At 34.2% G+C, this 21,491-nt stretch overlaps 1 protein-coding gene across 47 annotated transcripts in view; it reads left to right on the forward strand.

Annotated features, from left to right (window-relative positions):
- Window positions 1-21,491, forward strand: part of PTPRD (protein tyrosine phosphatase receptor type D) — a 1,031,962-nt gene that overhangs the window by 247,213 nt on the left and 763,258 nt on the right. For all 47 annotated transcript variants that reach the window (XM_085529953.1, XM_085529959.1, XM_085529949.1 and 44 more), the window contains exon 3: window positions 3,923-3,995. The gene's annotated coding sequence lies outside the window, so the exon portion shown is untranslated. The remainder of the gene's footprint in view (window positions 1-3,922; window positions 3,996-21,491) is intronic.

Genomic DNA, 21,491 nt, shown 5'->3' on the forward strand with positions numbered 1-21,491 from the left:
GCTCAACTGGAAGAGGGGTGGCCATCAGGGACAGGGAGGTGATTGTCTCTCTCATTTCTGCCCTCATGAGGCCCCATCTGGAGTACTGTGTTCCAGTCTGGATTCCCCAATACAGGAAAGCTGTGGAGCTGTTGAAGAGTTTCCAGAGGAGGGCCATGATCAGAGGGCTGAAGCACCTCTCCTATAAAGACCAGTGGAAGAAGTTGGACTTGTTCAGCCTGGAGAAGAGAAGGATGTGGAGAGACCTCATTGTAGCCTTCCAGTATTTAAAAAGAGATTATAAACAGGAAGGCAATTTGCTTTTTTTTTACTCAGGTAGACAGTGACAGGACAAGGGTGAATAGTTTCAGGCTCACGGAGGGAAGGCTTAAACTGGTTGTCAGGGGGAAGTTCTTAGTAGAGAGAGTGGTGAAGTGCTGAAACAGGCTGCCCAGAGAAGTTGTGGATGCTCTGACCATGGAGGAGTTCAAGACAAGTTTGGATAGGGCCCTGGGCAATCTGGTCTAGTACCAGATCTGGAAGTTGGTGGCCCTGTCTGTGTCTTTCTTAGTATTTGCTATCTATTGCTATTTCTTTTCCAGCACGTTTTTCCAGAATGACTAGGAGTATTGTGGCTATATGTCACTAGTGAGATGAGGTAGAAAGGTGATTTTAAATCACAGTGTGGCTAGGTGGGTGACAAAAAGACTAAATTCTTAATGTCATGAATTGTCACATTGAATGTTATATTGTCTGTGCTAAACAGAATTACAGAATGAGTTGAATATTGTACAATTCCCTTGCTCTAACAAGGTGACAAATGATAAACCACCTTTGTGTCCTGATGGCATTTCAGTATTATCAGAGAATCCACACATTCTCTGTACCAGTGGTCAGTTACCCCAAAAGTAAAAAAAATAATGCCCTGTGTTCAGAGAGACATGCCTTCTTGTGTTACAGTTTTTTCTCATTAACTCGTCCTGTTACTCAACACAAATGAAAGAGCTCTGACCTTTTTTTTTTTTTTTTTTTTTTTTTTTCACACTTCCTTTATATTCTTATTCATCTGCTTTGATAAAATCCATCCCTAGCCCTCAATTCCCTAGGCTGGACAGTCCTAGTTCTCCCAAAGTTTCTCTCTGAGAGCCAGCCTCTTTATCATCTCCATGGCCCTATGTTGGACTCCCTTGAGTATGGCCGTGTTTCTCTTGTACTGTAAAGGAAGGAGGAAAAAAGTATACAATATCACATGTGGGGCCTTAACAGCACTGGGAAGAGGAGAAGGATCACTTGGCTTGACGTGTTCATGTTACTTTCCCTAATTCAGCCCAGAAATCTATTGGTCTTCTTTGCAGCAAGGACTCATCGCTATCTCATATTCAGCTGTCTCATGTATAGCTTGGATCTTTTCTGCAAAGCTACTTTCGTGCAGGTTGAAGATCAGAATGAATTTCTGCACAGGGATATTCCTCCCCAGGGGCAGGATTTTGCACTTCCCTTTGTTGAGCTTAATGAGCAGAAAGATTGTGCATTAAGCTTTCCCCCCTGTTTTCTGTCATCAACAAATTTTCCAAGGGTACACTCTACTCCAATGTATAGAGCATTATTGAAGACAGTAAAGAACACCAGTTAGTGGCCTCCAGCTGTATTTCATGACAATTAATGCCACTTTCTGGATGGATTTTTCAGCCAGTTTTCAATCCACTGCATTGTCTGTTCCAACCAGTCTGTACTGCAACAGTTTATCTATGAGGATTTCTTGGGAGACAGTGTCAAATCCTCACTGATTTCATTTTGACAATTTCCACTACTCTTACTTACGACCAAAGCTTGTCTAGATTATTCTCATGTGATAAAATAATGCAGAACTTGTGCAGAATTACTACTTCAGCTGGGAGCATGTAAGATCATGGAGCCAGATGGTATTCATTCTAGAGTGCTCAAAATCCTGGATGGTGTCACCATGAGACCTCTCTCGTTTTTATTCAGTGGTCTAGGGAATATGGACGAATCTCAGTTGGCTGGAAACTAATAAATGTTGTCCCAGTTTTCAAGGATGGGAAGAAGGAAGAGAGTGGTAATTACTGGCTTATCACTGTCATTTCAGTTTCTAAGCTATTATGGAGATTATTATTCTGGGAGTTACTGAAAAGCACTTGAAAGAAAAGGCAGTGGCTGGTCATAGTCATTGGAATCACAAGAGAAAGTCATATCCAATTAACTTAATTTCCTTTTATGACAGTATTACCCATCCAGTTGACCAAGGGAATATAAATGATTTTATCTTTTTGGATTTCGGCCAAGCTGTTGATGCTGTTTCTCACGGTATCTTTATGGACAAGAATTCCAGAATGCAGATAGACAAAAAATATAATTTAAAGGGTAAACACCGATGTCAAACAAATTTATCTGCTAAGTTGATAATAAATTGAGTTATATCAGGCTTGCAGCCAGTCAGTAACAGTGTTCCAAAGGTTCTATTCCGAAGCAAGTTTCCTCTGATGATTTTAGTTGATCAGAAAAGTCACATATTAAGTATATTTGCAGAAAAAATATTGTGTGCTGTGGTATAAGAGGGACTATTTGAGAGTGTCCAAAGGAGGACAACAAAAGTGGTAAAAGGTCTTAAAGGCATATTTATGAGGAATGGCTGAATTTGCTTGGTTTACTCATCCTAGAGGATACTAAAGGTAGATTTCATGGTGGTCTACAACTTCCTCACAGGCAGGAGCAGAGAAGCAGGTATTAATGTTTTTACCCTGGTGACAGTGAGAGGAACATGAGGGAATGGCAAGAAGGTGAGACTAAGCCTTCTGGAGTTCAAGAAGTGTCTGGACAATGCTCTCAGATACATGGTTTTATTTTTAGGCAATCTTGTGTGGAGCCAAGACTTGGAAGGGTCCCATAGTATCTTGGAGTCCAACTCTTGGCTCCACACAAGATTGCCTTAAGCAAAAGTTTTCTTCTCTTTCATGCAATATTGTATGATTTTCTGATTCTAACTTAAGAGTATCTGGTAACTAAAAGTTTTGTTTATTTGTTTGTTTTTCCTGGAGGGTCAAAAAGCCAATGTGTTCCATAAAAGTAGAAAGGGAGGAAGTTATGAGTGCTAATAAGAAAAAAAAGAGAAGAAAAACTTCTGCTTGGTAGCAACACCGTTGTCAATAAACAATTATCTTTTTCTTCCACGATACAAATAATATGAATTCAAAGCAAACTGGAATGGAACCTGGGGAAAAATAAACCCCCAGCATTCAAAAGTAAAGTATGAAGACATGCGCAACTGAAAGGAATGGTACTTTCTAATCTCATCTTCCTACTGAATTTGTCATTTAAATACCTGCTGTAAATATATTTCTTGCATTCAGTGTGTATTTCAAAATGTCATCAGTTTTGGTTTAGATAGTTTATTGATCTTTTATTAGCCCAACTTTTTGTGAGAAAGTGTCAAAATAAGTGTGTTAGAATGAATTCCATGTAGTAGAGATTGACATTTGCTTGGCAAAAAGAAATACTTGTAGAACTGGCAACGCTACAATTTTGATTTCATAAATTGCAGTTTCACAAAAAGTAATTTCCAGATAAACATTCTGCCCACTCAAGAACTGAAGTTTCTAGTAATATTTTTGTACTTAATGTGCTAGAAGCAAATGTATAGATATGAAGCTAGATTTTTATACTAAACAGTACTTTAAAAAAGTACAGTGGCATAGCAAGAAAGTGTTCCTATTTGAGGTACAGTGGTAAATGCACAATTGTTGTTGCATGAATATTTTAATCATAAAATATCATATTTATACCACTAAATATACTATAAATTACTTTATGGTCTTTCTCTTTCACATTAGTATTACTCTAGAAACAATTCCCATTTCTTTAGTTCTTCAAGATCTATTGGTATTAATATGGGTATGAAAATTAAACATGTATTTGTTTTTTTCAGGGAAAACTTGAAGAGTCTTTCACTTTTCATCCTCCAGTCACTGACTGTGGTATAAGGACACTGTGGTGAGGTGGTAAGTTGTTTAAAAACTATTACTTTTATCAGTTAAAGTATAATTTCAGATTTAATTGCTAGACTACTATCCTTCAGTGTTACAGTGCCTGTGTGACAAAACTTTAGCAATACCTTCTCGGCCCTCTTGGAAAACAGGATTGAAGGTGTACAATTGGTCTGATATGTAAGAGGTTGAAATTGTAGAAACATCAGATTTATTCTTCATTTACAAGTTAACATTATTTCATATGAACAGTATTCTAGGCTTCAGTATGTCTCAAAATAAGGGTGGTAACTGTAGTTAGTTTTGAAGAGCTTCCATAGTTCAGCAGCGTTTGATATTGAAACTTTTTCAAATTTCAGTGACCTATTTTTCAACTACTTACATTTTTTTTATCCAAGAGTCTGCTTCTCTACTTCCCCTTCCCTACTGTACCTCATCACTTCCACAATAGAATGACACTAGAAATTTCAACAAGTGCATGTTTTCTGTAAGAGATTTCTTTTAATTCTTTTCCTTTTAGGCTTTCAGTGGAAAGAATAGGTAATGTATTCTTAAATGACAGAAGAATTCTGAATGATTGGTCAGATGACTGCAAACCACAATTCAAGACTGTTGATTTCTATTGTTTCTGTTTTTGCTTTTTTCTTCTCTCCAACAATTTAACTGTATTCCTGTGAGAAACCATGTCTTTTGTTAAGCTAGATACTGTTCCATGTTGGTTTGGTTTTCTGTTGCTGCTCTTTTTTTTCTTTTCTGTTTGTGTACACTAATCCATCCACTAATAAAGCTAGAATAAGAGACTGAAAACTTCAAACATACATACATGTTATATGAAAAACAACCATGTTCCAGAATTTCAGAATTTACATAATTTAAAAAAGAAAACAAACAAACAAACAAACAAAACCAAATATTTTTAATGGTACTAATCAGTGAGAAGACTAAAGTTGTATGCTATTTCCTTTTCTAAGGAAGTAGCAGTGGTAATTCTATCATGTACATTAATTGTGAAGCTAAGACCATACAGCATGGATTCTTATTTACTACTTTATTATATTAAGTTCTATTATGCAATCGATCTGATAGAATGATGTCATCCAAAAGGAACAGGATAAGTGTGAAAAGTAGTTCCCTTTGAAATGACTGTTGCACTTTGGTTGTTGCAATCTCAGGTATGTGTACAGACTAGGAGAGGAACTCACTGAGAGCAACCTTGTAGAGAAGGACTTGGGGTTTCTGGTAGTTAAAGCTGGACATGATCCAGTAGGGTGTGCTTGCAGCCCAGAACAATTGTATCCTGGGCTTCATCAAAATGTGGGAGGACAAAGGGGCAAGGGAGGCCATTTCCCCCTCTACTCTGCTATCATGAGACCTCATCTGGTGTACTGCATGTTGACCTGGGATACCCACCAAAGGAAATAATTGAGCTGTTGGGTCTGGACCAGAGGATGGACATGAAGATGATCAAAGTCCTAGGACACTTCTATAAAGAAGAAGCTGGAATTTTTCAGCCTGGAGAAGAGGACTCATCACATTGCAGCCTTCCGGTACTTGAAGGGAGCTTTAAAAATGGAGGGAAAATGACTTTTTACATGATCTCATGATTACATGACTGGAAGAGGGGGAATGCATTTAAATGGAAGAAACAGTGATTTAGATTAGAAGTTTGAAGGAAATCTTTTACTCAGAGGGCAATGAGGCCCTGGAACAGATTGCCCAGAGCAGTGAATGTCCCTTCCCTTGAGGCATTCAAAGCCTAGTTGGATGGAGCCCTGGGCAGCCCAGTGGCAACCGTGACCATTTCAGTGCAGTTGGAACTAAATTATACTTACTTTCCAACCCAAGCCATCCAATGATTCTATGGAAATTTCTAGACAGTACATAATTTTTATTAAAGAGACTGTTACACAACTTGCATTATGGAAATACATTGATTATTCTTTTTAATTATGAATTCAAATACTTTGTACAGTTTCTTATTCATCAGAAATGCTTGCATGAGGCTTGCTAGTTAGTCAGCAAAGAAGACAATAGTCTCAAATTTCTACTTGGATTAAAAATTGCATTTCTAATAACAGGATCAGATTTCTACTGCTTTACCCTATTTGTTCTTTGTGATGTTTTATGGTTTGAAAATCTTTTATATGAAAGAAGTTGAAGCTTTCTAATGCTGTTGAGACAATGAATTAAGCTTTTTAAAGTATGTTAATAGCTAAGGAAGGACCAGAGATAACACTTGTCTGTTACATGATTAATTTAGTCACGTTATAATTAGGGACTTAGAGAAAGAGATATTTAATGCCTTCTTAGATTCCGTCTGGGAAAAAAAAAAAAAAAAAAAAAAAAAAAGATGCTCCTGGAACTCACAGAGTTCTGAGACAAAAGACTGCAACTATGGGAACAATGAACATAAAGCCAAATTCAAAACTGTGTTGGAATTGTGGCTACAGCTGGATGCATGTAAGCCCAATAGTGCTGATCCCAGAGTGCTATAAGAATTTTCAGATGTTCAGATGTCATCATAAGATTTCTCACTATGTATTTTGTTGTTGTTGTTTGTTTTTCCACTGGTCTTGGTAATCTGGAGAGGTCTCGGTCAACTGGGAGATGTCAAACTTTGCAGTTTTCAAGATGTGAAAGGAAGTAGACTCTTGTAATTGCAGACCAGTCACTTGTGGGGTTTCAAAGAGCTGTATTCTGGAGACAATTTTCTCTGATATTTTCATAAAAGATGCAAGAGTCAAATAAGTAATATATAAATTTTAAGATGATTCTCACTTGGGAGGAGCTGTAGCCTCCCTCAAAAATAGAGAGGCCTTACATTTCTGCTCTAAAGCTTTTGTCTTTTAAAGTTTCTTGCTTGATAGAATCCTCTCACATAGACTAGTACAACCATAAAGTCATCTTCTAGTAAGATGTCTGATGGGTTACTTTCTTTTATTTTGATGCCTCTGAAGATTTCCATGTTAACCAAACATAGCATTAGATGTTCCCTGTAGTGCTTTAATATCATGATAGCCAGAGCTATAATTAACTATATGATACATTCAGAAGAAGAAAGCTCTACTGGTGAATATAAAAAAAAATATATATATATCTGAAAACCAGAAGGTCTTATAGTTACTTCATTTTGGTATGCACGCTAGAGATAATTTCATATGCCCACAATCCCCTTGGGTTAATGAGAAGTGATAGATTTTCTTGAAGGAGGCTTTTTTTTTTTTTTCTGTTTAAACAATGATTGAAACATATGAACAGCCTTCCTTAGCTCTATAGTGAGAATTTAGGCAAAATAACATCCAAAAAAGATTAAAAAGATTAAAGAGTGGGAAAATATATATATATATATATATATATATATATTTTTTTTTTGAAATAAACTGCTATTAGTATCTTCTCCAAAAATTATGTGGTTAGGGCTGGAAGACATGGTTCAATGATGTTAAAATATTCTAGAAAATGGAATTTAAAATAAACAAACAAAATGAAATAAATACAAATAAATAAAATCAATAATAAATTAAAAATTCCCTTCTCACAAATTCAGTACAAAGGCATTACTATTTAGTAGGAGAGAATTACAATTATTTGAAAATCTATTTCATTTTTCAATTGTCATGTTTTTATGATTTTTGGTAACTGATATTCCACATTATAACATCATGTAGTGCACTGGGACTTAAAGTTAATTCTCCAGTTTAGGGTACCTGCCCTGAAGAGAATTACATTCCCCAGGGGGCTCTGTTGTCAGAAAGGAGATAGATAGATATAACTCCTGGCAAGGTCACCTCATGGGGCTCTTTGCTTTTCTTCGCGCTCTTCTTTGCCTCACCTCACTGCTGCCCGTCCTGACTGCACGCATTTCTTCAGTATTACTGTAAGGTCTACAGCTTTCAAATACTTTCTCATTATATTTATTAGCTTCAGCTCTAATTATATTGTATTATAGTGTGTTATCCTGCATTCCAATATCATGTTTAGTAAAATTAGTTTGTTTCTTGCCGCTGTTTTTAATTACGTGAGGGTCCTCTGTTTCTCTTTTCCAGAGGAAAGAACTCTGCAAAATCCCTCCACTCCATTGGTCACAGAATCGGGCTGAACCAGCCCATAAACTGTTGACATCAATATACATTTATCTATGTAAATTCAGAACCCTACTTGCTTTTTTTTTTTTTTTTTTTTCCCCAATTTATATACTACTCCTACTATGCATTACACAAGAAGTAATAAAAACTAGTAATAACAAAAAGCAACAATAATAATAGTAATATGTGTATCTAAGAAATAAGTTTTTCTTTGCCTGGAGCTTTGTTGGATTGCTAATCAGTAGTCAAGATTTTCAGATTTGTTTGGCAATATCTTGAAGACTACTGAAATAACATTGCATTTATTGATTATTTATTCAAATTATGTGATATATTATATTTTTCAATTTTTTCAACTAAGTAACAAAAAAGTTGTTTCAAATTTGGTGAATGCAAGAAAACAATGAGTAATACTAATTTTCCACTGACACATTCCCTTTGTGCTTTGTGCTTCATTCTATTTCCACTCTTTCTTCATCTGCTTAAAAATATATCAGAGATAATAATAATAATTATAAAATGTAAGTCAGCAGCTGTTAGCACACATATTTTTGTTGCTGACAAATTCAATTAAAGACATTGCTAGCTAAACCTATCAAATAAGATGCAGCTCAGGAAAGGTCAGCACTGAATTATTTTTTCCCATGATAATTTCCCAAGTCATTAAGTCCATAAAATTCATTTGAAACTGAAGCTCGTAAAAGTAAATTATGGAAAATGTCTTGGTAGTTTGTGAGAATTCTAGAGTGTAAAGCTGTGTGTCTCCCATGCATAATGCTTCTGCTAAAATTGTTCAGACTGGAGCAGAACTATAAATTATGTCTAGATGTTTTTGTCATAAATGAATATTTCCAAGGCAAGCTATGATACTTATTTCAGCCTCCCCCACCATTCCTGATTCTCTTCCACCATCCAATATTTTCAGGTTTTTCATTATGTAAATTTTGCACTATGTTTTAGGTTGTTTATGAAATGTTTATGAATTAATACACAATAACAAATAAATAAAAAATATAATTGCAAGGGAACAAAAACTTACTATAAGAGTAAGATGAGATGAAGCTGTAGTTTTTATAACTAAATTAAGATTTTAAAGCTTTGAATTTCTTTGTGATCAAAGTCCATTAAAGGTAACATTTGCCAACAACACCATTGGTGTGACATTAGCTGTTTACATAACTGAAACAGTCATAGGCTTTGATTTCATTTTTTTAGTGATTGAAATAGCTAAGAGAAAGCACTCCACAGGTAGGAACTTAAAGTGACCAACTGCAGAATTCCAAAACTGTGGAAGCAGGGTTTTTTAAGCAAAATATTCCATTTTAGTGTATCTCTTTAGTATATCTTCTTAATATATCTATCTATTTAATAGAGAATGGAGCTTTTCATGAGAACAACAGCAATAACAAACTATGAAAAGAAAAGAAAGAGGGAAAACCAATTTGCATTCAGAAATTATATGGAAGAAAACTGCTGAATACCAGAAATTAGTCTGGTAGCTACCCTGAACAGTTGTAACGATAAATTCTCTGCAGTTTTTCTTTACTCTATTGATTTCCATAGTAGACACCAGTAACGTCTCCTAAAATACATGAACAAGAGTTCTTATTCCTTGAAGATTTAAAAGACTATTTCAGTTTATTTCTTACAGGTCTTCTGCAGTTCTGATGAATATCCGTGAGGAAAATAAAACAGTTTGCTATGTAAACACAAGGTATTGCCAAGACAGTTTTCACCTTCCCTGCTTCCACACTAATATGGAAATATATGACATATAATTATTCCAGAACAGTAGTTAAGCTCTCATTAGGCAAACATATTCACAGTCCACTACAGATGTTCATTAAGTTGTTGTTCTGTCTTTTTCTTGAAAGAGACCTGTGGTCTACTGTACTATACTTATCCTATGGGAGAAACATAGCTTCCTTTATAGAAAGCTTCTTTTTAGTAGAACAAAATTTTGCCAACCACATTAGTCACTATTTATTTATTTATTCTTTTTAAGAAATATGTTTGTTGAATAGATATCTTAAAGAGAGTACAAGTTCCAAACACGTTCAGGTAACCATGTGCTTAAATAATATAGCAATGAGAGATCTTGATTTGGAATGTGGTGTTTATTCCTCCTTGTTAATCTTTATCAGTGATTAAGTGTTCAAGAGCTCCTCTGGAAATGTAAGTACCCAACTGTATGTTTCTATCTCACATTAATTTATGTGAGGTAAGAATATTCAAAATTAAGTTTGAATGTTTTACAAAGTTGAAAATCTGTACTTGCACATTCCAATTATTTTTGTGTCACTGGAACACTTGTAATTTTTGCCTGACGTAATGTATATTATAATAAGCATGTGGTTCAAATGAAATTCTATATTTAGAGCTTAAGTAAACTATAGACAATATTAATACATGTGAATTTGTTTGATGTATCCAAGTTTTTTGTTTTGTTCATTTGTTTTTGTTATTTTCATCAGAAATAGACCCCTCTGGAAGATAGATTATAGATAGATTAGATAGATAGATAGATTATAATTGATTGATTGATTAATATGATTAATTAATACCAATAATGACATAAAGAAGATATGCAACATTTCTTTTTCCTGAAACTGACTCAGATAGAGGTTAAATGTATCTCTCAGATAGAGAGATAAATGGAGAAAAATGCTCATTTAGATTTCAGTAGAAATGAATGATGACATCTGCTAACGTTCTTAAGAAATTATTTTCTCTAATTTCCAATGCAAAAGTAAAGGTGTTATTTACTACAAGAAGAAAAGTAATTAATTGTATCTATGATACTTCGGAAATTTCTTAAAAGCACTTTTTAGCAAAGTAAACTGAAGTGTTTCAGAATTTTTTAGCAGTGTAATCTTATGATTATTGATTATTCTGGTTTGAAATTTCCTATAGGATTTAAATAAAAGAATATATATATATATACAGAAAAGAATTATTAAAGCAAGAAATCCAACTAACAGTTACAATTCATTACACTTCACACCTTACTACTGGCCATGGAAATAAAGCTTTATAATAGAAAACAGAAATATTTAGAGTGGTATGGATCACAGATGCTGCTCTACTGAGTTCCTGGATCTGAAATGTTTGCTGGGTTAAGATCTCAAGACTTAGTCAATTTATACATGATTTCTCAACATCCAGCAATAGTCCAGCACTCCAGAAAGAAGTTCCAGCTGTATATATTAGGAGACAGTGTACAAATTGCATATATGTTTGGTATATTTTCAGGGCTACAGCCAATTTCTGGTGGAAGGAAAAAGAAAGGAAAATGGTGCTTTGAATTGTTCAGAAAGGAAACAGTTGTATTAGGGAGGCTAATTCGGACAGATATTGTACTTCATAAATTTAGATGAGTGCTTTCAAATTCCAAATTTAGAGATTTCACCATTAATAGATAAATCTATGCCCCAAATACAAAAAGAGAACTGTTAGGGTGATCGGACCCTGGGATTGTAAAGGAAAACAAAGATATGAGAAATTCTTAAAATATCTTTTAGCTTCATAATGGGCATTTTCATGAATGAAGGCATCCTTCAAATGTTTTGGAAACTGAGTTGTGACTTTACAAAATTGTTTCAAGTCATAAAAACACTGGAACAACCACAAAGGAAATAGTTACACTCCCACAAGACATTTCCTGAGGATATAGAATTTGAAAATAGACTTTCTAGCTGAATTGAGACTATTAGAATATTTATTAACAGCATCTTTCAACATTGGTAATATATATTTTCAATATAGGAGAATACTGGAAGATTAAAACAATTACATTAATTATAACTCTTCCTCTCAAGTATATTCTCTCTTGATATCTTAAAAGTCATTATTTATTTTTCTTGGTTCCTTCATTCACAACATTTCTGTGGATTTCTCTTTAATCAGTTGATATATCAAGTGATCATTGTTGTGACTTAATTTATATTTTTTTTCCTACTAGGAAAACACTTTGACACTGCTTTGGAAGTACTTGAACAATCATATTTTAGAGTGTCTTGCCTGAACTATTGAGATCAGTCATCTTCATTAACTGAAGTTAGAATAGCTATACTATTGGAGTATTACTTTGTCAGGAAAATATTTGAAAAAAATGAATTGTTTTTGGAGTAGTTTGCAGTTTGTTGAGCATGGAGGCTGTGATTTTTCAGTCTTTCCAGGGCTCTTTCTTCCATGACATTTTCCCACAGGATTTTTTAAAATGGAGCATTTTTTATGCCACACTTTGCTGCCATTCCAGCAAATACTGGAGTAGGTGAAATCTCCATGAGGACTAGGGCATCCAAACATGAAGCTCTTTCTGACTGTCTGTAGAACATCTCGTCTCTATGTCCTTCCTGATCAGACAGTATAGAGTAGACACCTACTGTTCCCTTATCTGTAGTGATCTGCCCTTTATTCCTTACCCATAAGATCTCACATTGCTCATCATCCATCTCCAGGCAGAACTCCATGCATTCCGTTTGCTCCCTCAAATAAGGGGCAACTCTATATTGTCTTTCTGTCCTGTCCCTTCTTATGTGATTATCTGTGTCCTTTTCAGCACCCCAGCCAAGCGCACCATCTGAATATGCCTCCTTCATCCCACCAAAATCAAGACATCTGTAACCCAGATGTCTATTTTCTAATGCTTATTTACTTTAGAGGTACTCACCCGCATGCTGACTTCCCAGAAATTGTCTGATTCTGGTTTTGTTTTTGCTTTTCCTTTGGTTTGTTAGTTTGGGATTTTTGCTGTTATCATTATGGCTTTTTGTTGTTGTTGTTGTTGTTGTTTTTGTTTTTTGTTTTCCATAATGATGCCATACGGTTCTAAAGGTAATTCCTTTACAGGGCTGATAGTAACTCCTTTATGTTTAGTTCCAAGTTGAAAACTTGCCAGATTTCATCCCGCTGGCAGAGATACCCCTACTCAAATAATGATGCACATCACATATTTTCCCAAACAGATGTTGATCCTCACTATCCCATGATCACAGAATCCAAAACTCAGCTGCTGACACTAGCTGAACAACTAATTCTTGAAATATCACTACTCTTTTTCTTCACCAGAAGGACTGAAGATACCACCTAAACCCCTATCCCTGATTATCACACTTAAAGCACTGTATTCACTTTTGGTATTGTCCCTTATAGTATTATTTGTGTCCACATGGAATACAACCAATAAATAAATAAATAAAAATTTATCAGAGATAAGATTTGGTAGCTTCTCCACAACAGTTCAGACCCAAGCCCCCATCAGGCAGAAAAATTCTTTGGAAAACTAGCTGTCAGTTCAGCAATTGAGTGTCTTCCTCCCCCACAGCTGGGTGTATGCTAGCTGCTAGCCCTTGCTGCTTCCTCCTGGTTCTCCTTAGAGATTCAGTCATCTGAGATGTTTCACTTGAAAGTATATCCAGTTCCTACTCAGCTTTCACAACACTGGAATTTACTATCTAATTTTTGAGTAATTTTATCATGTGAAATATCTTGAGAAGTCTTCTAGGTCCTTCATGTTCATTATCAGATTTTCTGAAGGACTGATCAAGGTCAAAACTGAATTTTCATAAGAATTTAGTTACAGAGTTTGAGGTACCTTACAAGCTAACACAGAACTCCAGCAAACCACAATGAAAATCTGTCTAATGTGAAAAGCACAAATTCTAAGATAGCATTAAGAAGGGCAGTAACATGCAAATGACAAGCAAGAAAGAGATGCACATCATCTTTGTATTACTTGTGAAAGGAAACTGAAAGAGACTATCTTAGTGTCTCAGAAACTTGAAGGAAAAATCATCCAAGTTCCCAATAACATTTTCTTCTGCTACTTACTAGGGAAAAAAAAAAAAAAAAAAAAAAAAAAGTACAATTGTCTTAAAAATCAATATAAAGAAACACATGAAAAACTATTTTATATTTATAAAACTGATAAAATACCATATACACCATGACAATCCTGTTTATAGGATAAGAAACAGCTGTGTTTGTTGGCTAATATATGTAGGTTTCTCTGAAAGTAATGCCTCATATTTATTTTATGGATACTATAACGGATAGAAAGAACATAGTAACACTACTTGGTAGAGCACACGCTCAGCTACAAAACACTATTTTTCAACATAGTCACCAACATTAGCTATGCATTTTCACCAGGAATGAACTGTTTTTTGTGTGCCGGGCCCACAAGGATCTGCACCAGTGCAGATAACCCAGTGTTGTCTGCCACCACAGCTGAAAAACTCCACCTGCTGCCTCTCTCTGCTCATGACTATCGTTTGGTTTACATAAATCTTCAGCAAGTGTGAATGAATGTCAATGGGGGCAATCTTTTCTTCATGGAGGTATTCAATTACACCTTTTCTACATATGCATTTCCATGTCAGACACCATTTTGTCAGAATGCCCCTTTGATGCCATCTGTTTTGCAGCAACAAAGTGTGATAAAATATTGTCCAAATGGTTCAACCATAGTACCAACATCTGCCTCTGACTTTGTGGGCCAACTCACTAAAATAGAAAGCATTACTTTTGGTGCAGCCCTCATTCTTGGCACAGAGGGAAAGAGGAAAAAAAAAAAATGCTATACTGTAAAAAGGAATTAAAATCAAAGTTACCGAGCACCTCTCCTATTTTCATTCTTTTGGAATAATATTACCTTCAGGCTAAGAAGCTCCTCGTCCTTTAATTGACTGCAGTAGCTGGTAAATTTTGACTTTCCAGAAGATGAAGACTGCTAGTTACTGAGGCTTGATTGCAGTGTTTTCCCACAGTTTGGCAGCTGATGCAAAATTGCTCTTGGCTAGACTCCCAGACATTAATATATGTTGTGGACCAAAGATATTGAAATCTCTCCACATGTTCACATGGTATGCTTGACTTTTGTGTATTTTTAAACAGCTCATTTCATACCTGTGTTGCATAAACACTGTAATCAATCCAGGTATGGCTTCTTCTAGCACTGGTAAGGTCTGTTATTGACAGCTTCTGATCTGTGTGGGTCATTTCATTCTAACAAATTGAGTTTCACAGGCAAGGATTTCTTATTGATAATTATGTTACAGGAGTCCTGAAAACTCTTTGTTTCAAGGGATTCTTCTCCTTAGACCTACAGTTAGGTCCTGGAACTCTGCCTAAAGAAGAAGCCAAGTGTTTTCAGACAGTGGATTCTTTTAAGCTTCTCTTTGGGCAAACACAGTCACAATCTATTATACTACTGTTATATTATATAACAGTATATATACAGTATATAACTATAACAGTATATAACTATATATAGATTATACTACTGTTTCTCACATAAATTAATTCATAATAATATGTTAAAGTTTACAAGGAAGCAGAATACACCCTTCTTTCTTCTAGATGAAGATGTCATCCCTTCAAGGAAATATCATCCAAATGAGTTGTGAATTTGTAGAATATATGCCAAAAGAACCCTAATTTATGCTTGGAGAATCACTTTTAATTTTGTATTAAATCTTCTTCCTTAGGGAGTCCTGTTTACTATTTTTAATCATTGCCTAGAAACTATCCCCATCGTGACATCAGAAACAAGCACACCATGTATCCAAAACTTATGCTGTTTTGTTTGATGTTGTTGTTTGTTTGTTTTGTTTTAAAATTGTTGTTTTTACTTTCTGTGCACACGTGCATGCACATGTGTCTTTGTTTACATGCACTGTTGTGTTTTTTTATCCTCTATAATGGAATAACCAAGTGCAATGTAACTTCTTGAAAGTGACTTTTTTTTTAGTAGTTTTTTTTCCACCTTTATGGAATCAAACTTTGATGAGAAATAACTGCATTTAATATAGACTTTTTTAAATAATATATTTATATATATAATTTTTCATGACATGGATATTTTATCTTTTTTTGTGTGCCTTAAATTATTTATAAAATCAATTTCATACTGTATAAATCTTGAAGTTCCCTGTAAGAATGTAAATTAATTTTGATTTTAAGGAGAATTTGTAAAGAAAATGCCACAAAATAATTTTGATGAGAAATATCTGATTCTGTGTATCTATAAATAATGTATGAAGGGAAGACAAATAAATAAAATTTAAATATGTTTGAGATGAAAAACAAAATAGAAGCTCATATGTATCTTCATTGAAGATATTTATTTTATAAAACCAAGTTCAAAATTATAACTCTGTTCAACTGTTATTTATTTATTTATTTATTCTGATACTGAGCAAGAAAATTTTTTGATTGAATCCCATCATTCAGAGAGTATGTGAACTCTTGCTGGCAGTAGAGGATACTAGACACAATTGCTTATTAAGAATTTAAAGTAACATCAGGAGGATAGCTGGTATCAGGAAGTTAGATATGCCAAGTCAGTTTTCCTCTCTGTACTGTGAAATTAACCAGTTCCTTTGAATAAAACATTGAAACAGACTGCATATTTGACTATCATGAATAAGCAGAAGGCATTGATTAATTTTCTCTCAGCTAATCTGCATTTAAAAAAAAAAATGCTTTATTCTTCTCCTTCGTGTGTCAATACTTCCTGCTTCTTTGCTGATTTTTTTTTTTTTTTTCACTTCTCTCCAACAGTGACTGTGATTTCTTTTCATACAGTCTTGATAACAGCACATTTCATTTTTGCAGATAAGTAAGAAAGAGAACTTGAAAGAGAAAGCCAAAGCTAGGGATGGTGTAATGGATCTTCATTCCCATAAATCCAGGGGCTCTCACCTTAAAATGTGGGTGAACAGTTAGTATACCTCAGGTATACAAATGCATTTTACATAGTAAAAACTTGATTTCTTAATATCAATATCCCAAATCTTTGATTGGTTAAAAATATTTGATGATGAGTTATCTATAGCAGCTGTAGCTGATGTGGCAAGCAGACTTCTATTGTAATACAGTAATAAAAAATAGGAAGATATATATAGATATATATAGATATATATTTTATTTTATATATATATATATATAAATATATTTATATATTTATATATATATATTTTATTTTGACTTCCTTTATGCTGTGTTACACCAAAGATTAAGATCTGTTGGTTGATCATCCTTCAGAATTTTCTTTTTTAGCTTAATGAATAAAATAAATCAAGGAAAACAAATAAAATAATAGAAATGCAATAAAAAAAGCAAAAAAACTTCACCAAGGGCAAGTCCAGGTTGACCAACTAAGTAGCATTCTGTGGTAGAGTAATGGTATTCACAAGGGAAGAGTCATTGCTGTCATTTATTTTGACTTCAGTAAGGCCTTTGACATTGTTCCCCACAACATCTTGCTCTCCAAATGGAAATATATGGATTTGTTGGGTGGACTATCCTCATCAGGACATTCTTCTTGATGAAGAACTAGTTGTGAGATCATTTCCAGAGGGTGGTGGTCAGTGACTCAAGGTCAGGATGGAGATCAGTGGCAAATGGTAACTGTACTTGGACCAATGTTTACTAGTAACTCCATCAGTGACACTGAGAGTGAGATGAAGTGCATTCTCAGCAAGCTGGTGATGAAATTAAGCTTTATAGTGCAGTTGACATGCATGAGGGATGGGATGCCATCCAGAGGGACCTACACAGACTTCAGCAGTGGGCCCAAGTGAACTTGAAATTTAACAGAGCCACATTCAAGGTCTTGTGCCTGGGTGTTGGCAACTCCCATTATCAACACAAGCTAAGGGATGAAATGACTGAATATAGCCCTGCTGAAAAGGTCTTAGAGGTACAAGTGAATGGGAAGATGGACACGAACCAACAGTGTTCCCTTGCAACCCAGAAAGTCAACCATATCCTGGGCTGCATCAAAAGATCAGAGGGCTGAAGGAGGTGATCCTGTATCTACATTCTACACAGGTAAGATCTCACCTGGAATTCTGTGTCCGGATGCGGGGTCCTTAACACAGAAAAGTCATAGACCTGTTGGATTGCATCCAGAAGAGGGCCATAAAATAGTCCAAGGAATGAAACACCTCTCCTGTGAGGACATGCTGAAAGAGCTGAGACTGTTCTGCCTGCAGAAGAACAAGCACTGGGGAGACTTGATACTGGCCTTTTGGTGTCTGAAGAGGGGCAATAAGAAAGAAAAAAACAGACTTTTAACAGGGTCTGTTGTGACTGAACAAGGGAACAGTGTTTCAGATTAAAAGGGGGTAGATTTTGAGATATGTTACAAAAAGCATTGGAACAGGTTGCCCAGGCATGTGGTAGACACTGTAGGTGTCCCTGATCATTGCAGGGTAGTTGGACTAGATGATCATTAAAGGTCCCTTCCAATGAATAATGTTCAAATATTTGATGAAAATAGAATAAAATAGAATAAAATAAAACAAGTAAAATAAAGAAATGGTTTGGACAAAATCCCTCTTCGTAAAGTATTATGAATGAAAGGACTATTTCTCATAAAACATGACACGCCAAGATGCCTTCAGCTGGGATTTTTGCAGTCCTTTCTCTTAAGGAATTTATATTTAAAACTCAACTGTATCTGATCCAAAGCCTAGAGCCAATTTTCTTCATACCTAAGGTTATGAAACAAAGCAGAGCTGCTCCAAGAGCATATAAGTGACTGCTCTTTTTTGATTCTCATCAATCTATGGCTAATGCATGTGCTAGGAGAAATTTATGTAAGCAAAAGATATTTCAAACATCCTGTGGGACTATTCTAGGCAAAAAGTGTTTCTGAAAGTAGTGGTTTCATTCTGAACCTAGATATGTTTTGTTTTTGTTTGTTTGTTTGCTTTTCTTGTTTTTAGTTTTTTTTTAATTTTTTAAATTTTTTTTATTATTGTTGTTTTGGTTTTCCCCCAGTGCATTTTTTCTCCTTTATGATCAGGTAGAAGAAGTATGCATAGCTACACCAATGTTGTTAGTTTTAGAAATTAGTTCCTGTACAAAATGATATTCTAGTAAATATCATACCAGGTTCTCAGCAAAAGTGGTTTCAAAATATGGATTATAGGAATCAAAAAATTTACGAACTGTCAAACAATATTTATATATTATTCAAATTTGTAATTGTAAGTTTAATAAATATGTTTCAGTAAATTTAGTAAGAATATAGACACCTGCTTTTTGAGACTGAGATTTATCTTTACATATGTTAGTTTAAATTATATAACAAATCCAGGTATAATGCTAGATAGGCTTCCTCCCCTGTGGAAAATATGCTGTTTTTGAACCTGCTGATTACATGCCAGGGTCTCAAAAAAGTCTACAATTCTGAACTTCTGTGTAGTTCTCCCAAACCTGTGCAAGTCAAACAGCATTGAAGATTAAGTTCTATGCTTCTGAAAATTAATGAGAAAAAATATGTGCTTTAGTTCCTAAAATATAGTGAATGAAAAAACAACAACAAAAACAACAAAAAACCCATAATATTAATTAACAAAGTTTCTTAAAACTGATTTATTTTTTTTAGCTTCAGAAGCAAATATTTATAGAACTAATTTTTTAGTTACTTGCATTCTTTAGAAAGTGCTAATGTAAGCATGAAAACTGAATTAATAATTTGCAGAACAAGTATTTCTGAAAGGATTGAATATCCTTTGGGATAACTGAGTTTAAAGATTAAAAGAATATAAATAATAACTTATTTTAATGTACCCTCAAATGATTTAATAAAGAACTTTCCATTTCCTTGAAATTAAGTTATTTGAAATACTGCCTAGTTTAGAAAGATAGGAAAACACTGTCCAATGCAATAACATTGATTTCTTCTCTTGTGCATATATAATTAGGAAGTAAAGCAACAGTTTGCAAGCTTTCAAAAACCTCTGAAATATATTCTTTCAGAAAATAAGTACACAAAGTTCTCATGAATTTGTCATAGGTACATTTTGCACTAGCTCTCTCATAAGAAGTGATTTCATTTACTGTTCTATTTTCTATTACAATTGTTATTGATTTAAGCCATCATTCATAAAAAGAAAAAGAAAAAAAAAAAATCAAACAACATCCCTGCTCAGTCAAAAATAAAACAGAACAGAAAATAACCTTGCAAAGCAAACAAACAAAAATCCATCCAAGCAAAATAAACTACTGATGTAGTTAAGAGCATTAAGCTTAAGCTTGTAACAATCGCAGTTTCACTGATCTGAGTTTTAGTCTTAACAGCTTTCTAATTCTAATTAAAGCCCCCTAAAAATGTTATGAAAATAGCTATCAAAGCATCACAAAGAAATCTCTTCCTTCTTATATGCTTATGATTAAGTTATCTGCTTCTTAAGGAAGACTGGTAAATAGCTGCTATTAACAGAAGGGAGAAACTGATTGGATAGAATATTTCTTTATGGTATAGGGTGGTCTCTTGCCCAGAGGTACAATATTTAATGTAGGTTACTAGAACAAATGCAGAGTGATCTATCATGTCTTAAAAGCAACTGCAAAGTACATTTTCAATGTATATATACATGGTTTATGCTAGTAATCTAGCACACACACACACACACACACAAATATATATATATATATATATGTTATCATAGTTCCAGTGAAGTTATGAAAAAATGTATCTCGCTAAGAAGTTACTAAAAAATTTTAGTTTTAAACTGAAAATTATCTTGAACTATGTTGAAGTTTATAAACAACAAACTTGAATTTCATAATCAATGACCAAGCTGATGACTGCCTTTCCTTTTACAGTCCTGAAACACAGGAAAAACAAAAACAAACAAAGAACAAAGAACAAAAACCAAAAGACTTTTTTTTTTTTTTTTTTTTTTTGGTATATGGTAAATTCATTAAACGATCAGCTGCAATTGTTGAAGGGATTATGACTCCAACCTCTAATGTGAATTTTGTGAATAATGAAACCTTAGGTCTGAAATGTGATTCTATCTATAGCAACTTTTATTTTAAAATTATCATTGCTAGAAAATCTTTTGTACTATTCAACTTTTAGATTCAACTTTATCACCTATCAGAACAGAAAAATGTAGTGTTCCAAAAAGACACGCACACCAAAAAGACAAAAAGAAAGCAAAACCACTCAATAGCTGCTTCTCACTAGATTTCTGGTCTGATTTTGTGAATATGGAAATACAACTGTATGAAATTATGTTGTAACTAACTCTTAGTTGCCACTGAAATAGACTTTACGGATCTATAAGGGTCAAAGCTTTCAAAAGTTGCAATACAGTAAAATGACTAATGATCTATCTTTTTTTTTATATACACTTTTTTTTTTTTTTTCCTTTCTTTCTTTCTTTTCTTTTTTTTTCCATGCATAATACCTGAAGGGGTACTTTGGAAAATTGTACAAGCTCACTTTTCTACCTGCTTCCATTCCATTTATTTTAATGTATGAATATTATGCAACAAAATCATAGGTAAGGCTTCACAGTTTGTTGTTGTTGTTGTTGTTGTTGTTTTTTTTCTTTTTTAAATCCATTATCTACTCTTTCACATAGTCACCTGATATTTTTTTTTAAAAATGGGTTGTCTA

This window comes from Coturnix japonica, chromosome Z (genome assembly GCF_054131305.1).
Source record: "Coturnix japonica strain WE chromosome Z, WE-NBRP24, whole genome shotgun sequence".
Classification (NCBI taxonomy): domain Eukaryota; kingdom Metazoa; phylum Chordata; class Aves; order Galliformes; family Phasianidae; genus Coturnix; species Coturnix japonica.